The sequence below is a fragment of the Arvicanthis niloticus genome, chromosome 19 (genome assembly GCF_011762505.2).
Source record: "Arvicanthis niloticus isolate mArvNil1 chromosome 19, mArvNil1.pat.X, whole genome shotgun sequence".
Classification (NCBI taxonomy): Eukaryota; Metazoa; Chordata; class Mammalia; order Rodentia; family Muridae; genus Arvicanthis; species Arvicanthis niloticus.
The window spans coordinates 2200456-2213873 of NC_047676.1; the positions used below are offsets into that span (position 1 = coordinate 2200456).

General features: G+C 45.0%; 1 long non-coding RNA gene across 1 annotated transcript; it reads left to right on the forward strand.

Annotated features, from left to right (window-relative positions):
* Nucleotides 1-4565: 4565 nt before the first annotated feature.
* Nucleotides 4566-10579, forward strand: LOC143435113 (uncharacterized). Its single transcript, XR_013105114.1, has 2 exons — nucleotides 4566-8777; nucleotides 9910-10579. It is a non-coding gene; the product is annotated as an uncharacterized LOC143435113 (long non-coding RNA).
* The last annotated feature ends 2839 nt before the right edge of the window (nucleotides 10580-13418 follow it).

Consider the following 13418-nt stretch of genomic DNA (forward strand, 5'->3'; position numbering starts at 1 on the left):
GTTCCTGAGGTGCTGTCAGGCAGCTGTGCCAGGCAGGTGTCTAGGTTTTCTGGCGCTTACCTTATAATAATTAGGACAGGAGTATGCAGCTGCTTTCTGTAAACTCTGGCTCCAAGCGAGTTCACTTTAGTTAGAAACTTATTCTAGAAGCAGGAGGCTGCAGAGAACATCCTCTGGTTTGTTTGTTTTACATTTTCACAACAATAGAGGGCAGGAGTCTCTAACTGATCCCAGAGGCTCCCGAGCAATTCCCTCTTAATTCAAGGAAGTTTTTCTATCAGCCAGTCCCTGGCTCACAATGGCTCTGAGGAGGGGTTTTCAGGATTGCCAACGTCATTTGCAACACTGCATTTCTTAAGGGTTTGTAGACTTTACGCAGCAAATTGAGTTAAAACACCTTTCTTCATATTTCCAACTCTATTTTTGTTAGCTCAGGGGTGGGAAAGTGGGACAGTTGCCCGAGTTGTTTTAATTTATCTCTAAAATTAAAACAAAACCAAAACAGACAAGCAGGTACACAGACAGCATATCTAAACCTAAATAAGAGTTCTTATCAACATCTGTCACACGTAAACGGGACAACAGTGTTAAGGCATGAGTGATGACTTCCACACCGATCTCGTGTTCTGTCTCAGGGATCTCCACACATGGCGAGACTAGGTTTGTCCCACTGCACGGAGGTGAATCCTATCTCAGGGCCTGAGATCCCTCTTACCAACCTGGGCTGGAGGGTGAAGGAGAATAGGACTGTGTCAGAGAGTGGCCAGGCTTATGTCGGTGCTCTATGTAGCAGTGCTTGCACTGAAGATAAGGTCCCAAGCAAGAAGGAAGTCACACCCTGTTCTTTCCCTTGCTGCTCTCATCCCCTGGCTGAGTGCTGTGGGTGACTAGCTGGTAGCTGTGGGCTTAGGTCAGTGATTGCCAGTTGTGGGGTCTGTACTCCTCTGTAGCTTTCCTGGCCTTCCCCCCCCCCCCCCCAAGGTCTCTCACCTCTGTGTGACAGCTGTAAAGTCCCCAGATCCTGTTTATTGCCGTCCCCCCGCCCCCAGTACTTCTGTTCTAAGGTGACTTCCCTGCTTCCTGTCACGCCTGGAACTGCGACTAAGATTACGCCCCGTGTACATTATATAACCTCGGGAATCAGTCTGTTCTCCGAATCTACCTTTCTGCCCTTTCCTAGAAAACGAAGGCTTTCACTTGCTGACGCTACCGGAGATTACCAGCTACTGTCGGTGAGAACGGGGCATTTGTAGCCTCTATTCAGCCGACTTCACATCGCACCTGTCTCTGTCCGTGGACGCCTTGAAAGGCGCCCACATCCCTCCGCCGCTGCGAACCTGGATTATTTCACAACACCTCGCCAGCTGTCGCAGGTACAAACTACCTGGATATTTAGATACCAGAGTATCTAATAGGCCACTATCAATCTTTTATAGAGAGAGAATACATAAATTATAAACAAATATGTCCTTTGGTCTGGTCGAACAGCACATGGATCAAAGACACACAATGGCAATGCATTTGCTTCCGCGGGCGCCGTATTCCCCAGCTCGCGGCTGCGCTGATGGACAGCCGGGGAGCTGTCGGCTTTTGTTCATTTGTCACAGTACACTTACCTCCTGTGGTTTTAAGTAATCAATATGGGAGCTGAAATCACCTACTGCTACGTCCGCTACCTCCTATTTTGTCCACTCATAAATTATGGATCGCTGCACAACATCAAGTCTACAATTTCGATTGCATTTGCTAATCATTGATCAATAATTCAGAAGCTGCGCCTCCTTCAAGGGCCCTGCTCTCCTACAGCATCTGGCACTGGCTGACAGCGAGTGAGGGAGTCCCTTATCACAAAGAGCAGCCGAGAAAACAACTTGTTTAAAGTCGCTCCTGAGCCTTCCTCTTCGTGTTTCTGATGAGGGTGACTGTTTCTATTTGGTGCCTCCCTCTGGCTTGTGAGACTTAATGACTGTCTCAAAGTCCCTTCGGTGGCCTATGTGGTGGGTCTGGGAAGGCGTCTTTCTGTTTGGTTGTGTGTGTGTGTGTGTGTTGGGTGCACCAGGTCTCATGGGGTAGGGAACATGTTTTGTCCACACAGTATGACCCACTGTCTGTGGAGGCAAAGCTGGGTCGGTGTGTCCCTTGACTCTCAGACTCACAAGCATAAGCTATAGATTCATAGAAGACTGCCCTTGAGCAAAGTCCTTAGAAGGACAATCTCCAGGGCCTGGCTCCTTCAGGCTCCACAGTCAGCTTTCCTTCTATTGGTTTTAAGGTACACTTCATCCAGTTTGTAGTGTCAGTCCGGGCAAAGTCAAAAATAACAATGCATTCACAAAGCACCCTGCCTTTGGATGGAAGAAATCCTTTTATCTCGGTCCCTTTGAGGACAAGGTGGAGCCCTGCCTCCTTGCACAAGCAGCTGGCTGGACGCTGCTACTAATGCAGATGTGGGGAGGGGTGGGGAGGGGTTGGGAGAGCGGGCGTTCAGTACCGAGAAGGGTGCAGGGCAGAAGCAATCCGGAGCTGGGGTTTCTGGGAAGCCTTCTCTACAAAAGGCAGGATGCTGTGGAGGTTGCCTGGCCTGGGCACAGCCCACTGCCCCCCTTGGAAGGAGCAAAAGGGCAAGGGGAGACCCTTTGTGGGCTCCCAGGGCTCAGGCTGCTTCTTTTGCCGCTTGCTGGATGCTCTCCTGCAGCCAGCCTTCTATAGAGGCCTGGCCTCACCCATTGTCAGCGCCCTGCAGGAGGGCGGCAGCCGAGAGGCTCTCAATAACTTTAACTTTCAAAAAGTGGGGAAAAAAAGAGCAGCAGGAAGGGCCAGAGAAGAGGGCAGAAGGAAAAGGTTTAAGACAATCTGTAGCAAGAAGCAAAGCTGGCAGGCCAGGAGTGGGGTGGTGGGAGGGAGAAAGACAAAACTTTCCCTTTAAGGAGAAAAAGAAAAGAAGAGAATGGAAAGGGCTTTTAATCTTTAGTGAACTTAGGAGAGTGCGGGGGTGGGGTGGGGAGAAGCAAAGACCTAGAGAAAAGGCAACTGTCACCCAAGAGTACCATCCCCTAAAGCTCTGCCACCCCCTCTTCTGCCTTCACACCCCTGATTCCATAGGCTCAGGTGAACAACCCCTTCTCTTATTTTACGTTTTAAGCCTGCAGGTGACCTGGGTGGTCGATGAAAGACAGACTGCGGGGGAAATTGAGGCAAGCAGTTTCTGGAACTGGAGCTTGCAGTGGAAAAGCCTGAACAGGTGCACTGAAGGAGAAGCACACATCTGTCACCCACACAGACCCTCCCTGTCCCTCCCCAGACTCACTAGCACAAGATCCAAGCACATGGAGGGGAAGGGAAGCCTGATGGAGCAATGGTACAGGTGGTGCTGGTAAGAGTCTGCTGCAGTCACCCTGGCTTGTCAGTCACTGCAGAGCGCATGGCTCACTGTACAGAACTGCCATCTGCCTCCAACCAGCCCGCCAGCCAGACCTAAAGTTCTGTCCTTTCAAGTATTATACAAAGGTTCAAATCATAACAGCTCATGGTTCAGCTCCTTCCATAAAGGCTTGTGTTTCTCAAGGCCACAGAATATCCTCAATATGGACTCCTAACACCAGAGATTGCTTGCCAGGACAAGTTGGGCAATGGTTTGACCTGAGCTGCAGAACCCAAGCCTCAAAGTTTTCCTGGAGGGGTTGGTTCCTCAGGGCCCCAGCCTCTGAGAGGAAGAGTGATTGATTCCATCACATTTGAAAAATAGGAGTCAAGAGCATTCCTCTTCTGGCTTAGGACTCTGTGGCCCACTGGTCACAGAAGACAATCCTCTAGTAAATCAGTCATTTGTTCATCACTGTAACAACATGCCTGACAGAAACTACTTAAGGCTAAAGTTTTATTTTGGCTTACAACTGGAAGATACACTCTATCATTGTAGAAAGACATAGCAGCAGGGATGTGAAGGGAACTGGTCACATTGTATCCCAAAGCATGGTGTCAGGAAGGAGAGAGGAGAGAGAGAGAGAGAGAGAGAGAGAGAGGGAGGGAGGGAGGGAGAGAGAGAGAGAGAGAGAGAGAGAGAGAGAGAGAGAGAGAGAGAGAGGTGACCAGCTTTTCCTATTTTTCATTTTTATTTAGTATAGGACCCCGGTCCATAGAGTGATTCCAGCTACACTCAGAGTCTCTGGAAATGGCTTTACAGATAAACTGAAAGGTATGTCCGGTAGGTAACTCAAAGTCTAGTCAACTTTAGAATGCAGGTTGACTGTCACACTGGGCCACACATGTAAGATACTGTGTTTTATCATCTTCTTAGAGAGTATGGGCTCCTCTGAGAGAGCTCTTCATGAATGCACATACAGTTGTCATCTGGAAGAAGCAAAGACCTGACTCACAGACTCTTCTGCTTTTACTTATCATTTGGTGATTTGAATGGGAATGGCAGCATAGACTCACAGGCTTGAATTCTGATCCCCACTTGGTGGAACTGTTTGGGAAGGATTGAGAGGTTTGCCCTTGTTGGGGGAGGTTTCAAAAAGACTCCTGCCTTTCCCAACATTCCTCATTCTGCCTCTAACTTTTTTTTTTTTTTTTTTTTTTTTTTTTTTTTTTTTTTTTTTTTTTTTTTTTTGGATAGGGTTTCTCTGTGTAGCCCTGGCTGTCCTAGAACTTGCTCTGTAGACCAAGCTGGCCTCAAACTGCCTCTAACTTTCAAGTCACAATATAAGCTCCCAGTCATTCCTGATGCCATGCCTTTGCTTGAACAACTTGGACTCTAACTCTTAGAAACATTAATCCCCAAATGAAATGCTCTCTTTTATAAGCTTCCTTGGTCATGATACTTTATCACAGCGGTAAAAAAGTAAATAAGATGCAGTGCCAAGCCCTGTGGATAACCCTGGGAGAACTCCACCACTGATGGATAGTGATGGCCATTCCAGAGCCAGTTCTGGTACCCAGGGATTAAAACATTGATGAATGCTGTGAGACTTCAGTTGCTTAGCTTTCCCCACAGCTTAGCATCCATTTAGAAACCTGACATATGTCTGTTATCTAACTATATTTCTATTTTTCTTCAGATTGACTACCTATCTATCTATTTATCTATCATCTATTTATCTAGTATCTATCATCTATCTATCTACTATGTATCTAGTATGTACTATATCTATCCATTTATCTATCATCTATTTGTCTAGTATCTGTCTATTATCTATCTATCTACTATGTATCTACTATGTAGTATCTATTTATCATCTATCTACTATGTGTCTACTATGTATTATCTATCTACTATGTATCTACCTACTATCTATCTACTATGTATCTACTATGTATTATCTATCATCTATCTACTATGTATCTACTATGTATTATCTATCCATCTACTATGTATCTGTCTACTGTCTATCTATCTATCATCAGTCATCTATTTATCTATATCATCTATCTACCCATCATCTATTATTATGAATAAATCTTATCCATCTGACTTCTATCTCTCTATATATGTCACCTATTTTTATGCCTGTCTCTTTGTTCACTCTGTCTAATGCTAACTCTAATCTATTTACCTGACATCCATTTATCATAATCTTTCTCATTGATTCATGCAATTTTCTTTCAACACATAAATAATTCAGTTTTCTAGTGAATTAACTTTCTTTTTGATTCTGAGAGTATGCCAAGCGTGGATCTATGGCTGCTTTCAGCAAACCAGCTCAACAGTCCTGGGACCACATCAAACTGGCTTAGAACCCAAGAACCAGAAGTGGTCAGAAGCCCTGGATTTCAAATGGGTCTGCTTGGTGTTAGTCTTCTCTTAGTTCCTGTTCATCGGAAGGGTCAGTGGACTTTCTGTGTCTCAGAAGAATGTAAGTGACATCTTGCCCATTCAGCTATTTGTCCCCTAAACTCTTCTAGCCAAGGAAATAGAAAGGCTTAACCATTCTCCATGATGACTGCAGAGGGGATCCAGTGATTTAAGAATTCCCAGTAAGGACAGATTTCTATTTTCCTTCTCAGTGTGGACATCTCAAGGCCCAGATAATGATGGTGCAAGCTTCTGTCTACTGATAAGCTGTATTGTAACCTCAGGATCCTTTGTGATTTTCCAGAATCAGCATCTTTATCCAGCCTATGCCCCCCCATGAGATCCTGGCCTCTCTCCTTCTTCCTCATGACACTTGGCTCTCCCAGTTCCTCTGCTACATTTGACCTACAGTTCCAGACTGCTTCCTGTTCTAGGTTTGGAGTAAAAGCAAAAGGTTGGAGACCAAAGTATTCAGCAGGCCCACAAGGCCCCCGGACAAGCCACCTACTGTATCAACTTCATAGTGTCAGATTTTACCTATTCACTAGTGACACAGAGGTCTCTGTGTGAACATCTCTTCCTTCCCATATCCATGTGCTGGACCAGCTTAGCCTCCCTGTGATCTGCAATGGGATTCTCTGTGCTTCACTTTGACTTTGCTAACTTCTGTGTGTCACTCTCCTTACTTCACATGTGCATGTGTGCATGCACATGTAAAGCTCTGTAGCATGTATGATATTCTGCTGTACATGTGCACACAAGCGTGTATACAGTTTTGCTCTACCAAGGCATCACCTTCTTCACAGACAGGAGAGAAGTATGGCTCTGCCCCCTGCTTCTGGCAGCCATCACTATCAGTACATTAGTATAGGCAGCACCTTCTTAGTAGTACTCCAGTTGCTGAGGAAATACCATCAACCTCTGGCAAATAGAGCTTCCCAAAGTTCAAACCCTTCTGTACAGTAAAGGAAACAGTGAGGAGAAAGTCATTGCTAAATAAACGTCTATAGGAGAATGTAAGGAATCAAAAGTAATCAGAGAATGTGTTACTGGATAAAAGGAGGAATTCAGCTTCATACCATACTCTCTCTGATCTTCCTCCTACAATTTCCATAGATTCTATCAGGCCACCTGCCATCTTTCCATCGTGGTGGCAGAGTGGTACCATGGGCCTTCATCTGGCTACTTCATAAAGAGAATCATCAAAGCCAAGCATGGCAGTGCATTCCTTAAATCTCAGCACTCAGGAACAGGAGGATCTCTGCATGTTCAAGTCCAGTCTGGTCAGCAGATTGAGTTCTAAGCTAGCTAGGACTACATAGTAAGAACCTACCTTTAGCACAGTAATTAAATAAACAAACAAACCAAAACTAAATAAATTTTAAAAAGGAAAGAAAGAAAAAGAATCAGGGATCGTCTGGGGAGGACAGAGCTCAGCCTCAGCCGCTGTTTCTCACTTGCTGCCCAACTTGTTATGAGATAGAGTCTCTCGCTGGCCTATAACTCATGAGTTAGCTGGTCTGGCTGTCCAGTGAGCCCCAGAGAGCCCCTGTCTCTTTTCCTTCAGAGCTGGGATTACAAGCACATGCCACTATGCCCAGATTTTTTTTAGGGCTCTTAAATTGGCTATTGGACAACTGAGTTGCTCTTGCAGTCACACTAGGTCTCCATTAGATGTTGTTGTTCTGGTAAGGAAGCTTCAGAGCTGGGTCCAAACACCCATATCAAGCCATGACCTGAACAGATCAGGACTAAGACACCATCTTGAGCCTCTCACAGACCTGAGTGTCTCTCCCACACTGGCACACTTTGAAGGTGGTCAGCCATGGGTCAGCAGAGAGCATGAATCCAGAAGGAGAGCCAGAAGGATTCCTCACTAAGATGGGTTCAAGGTAAGCCATGGATAACAGCCCAAGGAGCCTTTTCACAAAGGACAACTAGTGATATCTTTGGCCAACTGTACTATCTGGAATTTCCTGGATGCACCTGAAATGGACTGCCCTAAGCACTTATAACACATGTAATATACCAAAGGTCTCAAGGCAGCAGCCACTGGAAATGGATGGTAAAGGAGAAAAATATCAGATAATACAAGAGACCTGGAACACCTTACACTTTGCTTATCACGTGTGCCTCTCTGTCAGGGTGCAATGGAAAATCCATCAAGTGTGGTTCAAATATGAAATATCAGCATAAGGGTCAGCTCCTCACTGCAGCAAGGGACCCGGGAGCATCCAGCTTCCATGCAGTGTTTTCTCTTGTGGTTCTGTTACTGTAAATCTAAGGCCAAGATGCCACCTGGGTTTCTGGTTCTGACTCTTCCTGCCTTACAGATAGCCACCTTTGCAGACTGCCTTCCTATTGGTGTGTTTAAAAAAAAAACAAACAAACAAACAAACAAACAAAAAAACATGGAGACAGCCACACGATCTGAGATAAGGACAGACAAGGAGACACAGAGAGAAAAACAAAGACACAAAGACAGAACCCATTGAGAACCCCTTTTCACATGGACACTAAACCTATTACAAGGACCTCATTTGCTTCACTTCTTCTTAGCCTAGTTACCACTCCAAAGCTCTGCTGTGGTTTAACTGTCACCCGGGAAGACCACATTGATGTTTAATTCACACTGTCAGAAGCAGAGTGGAACCTCGAGGCAGGGAATCGCTAAGGGCTGTGTTCTCCTTTGGGATTTGGCTTCTGAGGAACAGAAATTTGGTCTTATTTTACTGTCCAGTTCTCTTGGTCTTGCTTTCACTCTACCATTCTCCATGGAATGATGCTGGATGAACTTCCTAGAGGTCAGGACTTTGTCAGTGGCTTCTGGGCCTCAGAGCTCTGTAACTTACTCTCTGTACTGGTTAGAGCAGTACAGAGAGACTTTGGCAGTCTCGTGGGAGTCGGAGTCAACTAATGCTGGTACACAGAAGTTGGGAACACAAAGCTGCCTCCCAAAGCCACAGACCATTCTTTTTAAAAGGTAAGGTTCAAGGATTGCTCTCTAATTCAGGTGCAGAGGGGAGTCAGAGTGATGGATTGTTTTTATACAATGAGGGGAAAAATTGTGAGAGATTAATGGCAATCACGCTGCTGATTAAAAGAATCTTTGAAGGTAGGTACTGGTTTGCAGAACCATGTGAGGAATCTAATTCCAAGTGCCTGGGACCTCACAGGTAGCTCTAGATAGTTCTGACACAACCTTGCTCCTTCTACTACTACACTACACACTTCCGCTCACAATGACGGTGGAAAGAGCCCAGATATTTGACTATTCAAGATATGTATACATGCATCTGCACAAGCTCTGTTAGTATTACTCACACAAAACTAGAAATACAATATCAAATCTGTAGAGATGTCTTGTAATGATATTTATTGTGAGCCTTCATGTCTGGCTTTAAGTGTTTCACATAAAGGCGTTGCTATATAGGCTATACATATCACCACAGTGTCTCAGCAGTTAAAAGCTCTTGGTGATATCCAGAGGACCCGAGTTCAGTTTCCAGAAAACCAGCAGATCAAAACTTCAGCTGCTGAGGATCTGATGCCTTCTTTGGGACTCCAAGGGCACCTGAGACACACATCATTTGCGTGCATGCATGTGCACGTGCACGCGTGCGCACACACACACACACACAATATGAAATAGGTAGGTATGTAGGTAGGTAGGTAGATAAATAGGTAGAGAAGGGATGGTAGATAGATAGATAGATAGATAGATAGATAGATAGAGATAGAGAGATAGAGAGGTAGATAAAATTATATGATTGATATATATATATATCAATCATATATATTTGATATATGATTGATATATATATATATATCAATTGATATATATATATATATATATATATATATATATATATATATATATCCTAATGGGAATTCAAGAATATTATTCACACAGAAAGGGAAAAGAATGTTTCAGTCATTGTCATGCCAGAACTAGAAAATCAAGTAGACAGCAGAAGGAACAATGGGTGGTGAGGTGGACAAACAATCCTGGGACTTTGATGGTGGGGACACAAAACACTAATGATGCTTTGCAGACACTTGACAGAATATTCTAAAATCAGTCACCACTAACACCTCTCTATTCCTACCCAAAGGTCTACCCAGGAGAAGTGACATGTGTATGTCTATCCAATGCTTGCTCAAGAACAACTGTGGCAACACTATCCATGACTGCCTCAAACTAGAGGAGACCTGTATGCTTCTTTATTGGAACACTATGGTGAATCTATGCCATGAAATTCTTGGCAGGGAAGGAGATGAAGCTACTGGGCTGCCTGATACCATGAATCTCAAAACTTCACTAAATGAAAAGGAGACTAACAGAGAGGACCCACACTGAGTAACTGAATTTATATAAAGTTCTAAAAGCAGCAAAATACAGCCATGAAGGGTGGATTCGTGTTCTCCTGAGCCAGGTCTAGGGGAGAAAAGTCACTTCAAAATGGCACACAGCAGCTTCTTGCACTGATGGAGGAATGTGATGGAGCATAGCAGTGATAACAGACTCCTAAACAGAGGACGAGTTCTGAGGAAAGGAGGGATTCTGCTTGATGGGAGAGGTTCTAGATCATGGGGGTTCCTGGATGAGGAAGAGGTTCACTGTTTCCAGGGTGATGGCCATAGGACATTATGTCATCAGTCACTCTCTCAGATGCAGCGGGTGCAGTTTTATTGCTCATCAGTATTCCATCCACAATAACTGCATGGAGTGACTTAGCTTGGTTGGAAAGGACAAAATGGAAATAAATAAACTGTGGCGGTTCAGAGGTGGCTTTTCCTTTGTGTGCCTCCAATGCCTGCCACACCAGACACGAGACAGCATTTGATCAGAGGCTCCACAGCCAGGTTTAGAAACAGACACTTGGGTGGCTTTACCCAGAGTATGGGTCAGCTCGTGCCCCTCACAGTATCTTGAGGGCTCTTTTCCTGGTAAGGAACTGAGCTGTTGCCTCTTGACCTTTGGCCCGTGAGTCCAGGAACAAGAAAAAGTGAGAGGCTGAATCTCTCGTCAGGGTGTTTTTGGAAACTGAGGAGGCAGGGCAGGTTTCTGCTCCTCTCTGGGTTCTCATACACACATCTCCTAGTGACAATGCTTTCCACAGGAAAGAGTGAAACTAGCGACAAACCCACAGCTTCTGCAGGTCTCTCAGAGGTCCTCCACTTTTGCCCCTCTGGGCTTGTCCACAGATAACTATGCCACTCATTTTCCCAGTTGTGATGGTCCACATGGTTAGCTTGAGAGGATCTAGAATCATCTAGGAGGCATAACTTTGGCCATGTCTGTAAGGGGGGTTCTAGACTTGATTAACCAAAGTGAGAAGATACACCTTAACCTTGGGCAGCACCATGGACAGGGTGGGGGTCTTGGGCTTTGAATACAGAAAAGGGCTGAGCCCTAGCATCCTCCTCTGCTTCCTGTCTACAGAAACAATGTGACCATATCCTGAAGGTCTGGAATCCATGCCCTCCCACCATTATAGGCTGCACCTTCACTCTATAAGCCAAGAACAACTTGTTCCTTCTTTGAGTTGCTTTTGTCAGGCCTATTTCTGTCATTTCAATGACAAAACTATCACAAGGCCCCTTCTTTTCCAAGAATGCAGCCAAACAGGTTATTTATGTCTAAGACATTAGTCTAGCAGGTCTAGACTGATGGTTTATTGAACTCTCAATTTCTTTTCTTGGGTTGCCCTTTTGTTCACTCTCTTGAATGCCCGAGCAGTTCACAGAAGGCAAGATCAGCGTCTCCATTTGCATCTAACAGTGCTCTACACAATTTAGCACTTAATAAGAGTCTCTGATGATGGTGCTAATGGGGCAGAACTTCCTTCTGGGAAAATTTGTCTATTTCCAGAGACGCTGGCTCCTTGGAATGAAATTAGGATGTATCATAATACACCAGTTTCTTTATGTCTTTGATGAGCCACAAGGTTGGTGGCTTGATGGAAGGTTAGATGGTTAGATGGTATGCTTGGCCAAATTGTGTGCTTCTCCCCACTGAGTGTTCACGTTAGCTTGGAGCAGCTCTAATCTATCCCGACCATTTCTAGTCTCTGCACTCCAGACTGTGAACTCAGAAACATCTAGGTCATTCACGAGGCAATGGGAACAAAGATGCTTTCGAGCCACTTGGAGTTGGAACTGAGGAAGCTCTGCTTGTCCTATAGTAGGCTTACCTATGCTTTTCTTATGTTTAGGTCACATGACCTGTCCCTGGTATCATACTGGATGTGGTTACCCTGGGATTTGGGGATCCCAGTGACTCCTCAGAGGTCAGAATGGGAACCAGCTGGGGAGGTCTACAGAAAATAGCCAGACCTAGGTTCACCAGAAGCAGAAGAACTGCTAGATAGGCTTCTAGTAAGTAGAAGCCATGAATGAAATGAAGGAGGGTCTTTGAGTAAAGCAGGGCCAGGCCAGGCCTGAAGGCTCCACCCAAAATAGTCCAGCTGTGTCAGCTGAAAGTGGAGTCCAGGGTTTCCTCTTGTCATACGCACTCAGCCATTGCTCAAGAACCCACTGTGACTTAAGCCTGGCTGGAAAGAAAATAGTGTGCACTCTACCCTAGGCCTAGCACTGTAAATGTCCCCAAAGGAGGTTATCATTGTAAGGCCCCATTAAAGCAGGCTCCAGACCTCAGGTGGAAGTAGATAAGTAAGCCTGGGTGCACTCACTGACTATGGTAGATTCAGGGAAGCAACCTTGGAGAGAGAGAGAGAGATGGCTAAAATGTAGGAGAATAGGATATGACCAGGCCACCTGGGAAAACTCCTTCCAATGAAAGCCATTCCCCATTCCATGATCCTAACATCTGGCTGCTGCACCTGAGCTCAATGTCTAATACAGTGACTGTTATAGCTGGAAGGAAATGCTAGGGTTATTACAAGAGATGCTCTATCTGCAGTCTTATGGAATCATGGGAAGAAAGCTGTGTTTTTAAGCTTTGCTTTGAATCCATCTGTTAGTCTCTGGGATAGACACCAATGTGGCTGTTGAATACTTTTCTTCTTCCTGTCAGAGCATGTAAGAGACTGTGTAAGGACATTCTTCCCCATTAGATGGAGGAAGCACGGGACTCAGATACAAGTGCCTGATCCCAAGAAGGACAGGTTGGCCTCTTCCATATTCTAAGACATGACTCCATGTAAAGTCTTCTCCAAGGGCTTCCTAGAGCCAAGCTGACTCTCCCAATAGCCATCGTGGATCGGCTGTGCAGCTGTAAAGAAGAATCAAAATGTCACTTTCTAATTAAAACTCATGAAGGAAAAAATTAAATCTTGTCTTTTAATGGTATCATTTGTCGTCATGGATACCGGGGGCGGGGGGGAGGGAACAGTGTTAATGGAAGTCATGGAGGAAACGCCACACTAAGTGGGGAGCTTCTTGGCTCATCCCGATCTTCAGTGTGTTTGCATTAGGCCTAAACTGAGCATGTCTCACTTTATTCTGAATTATCCACCAGTGGTTTCTATTAAGGCAGGGAATAAGTGATCCAGAATCTATTCTTTACCTTTGTTGAAATTTTTCTAAAAATTCAAAAACATCCACTTTAGAATTGTTTTCCTTCAATGGCAGGATTGTGAGGAGAAGAAGAAAGGAAGAG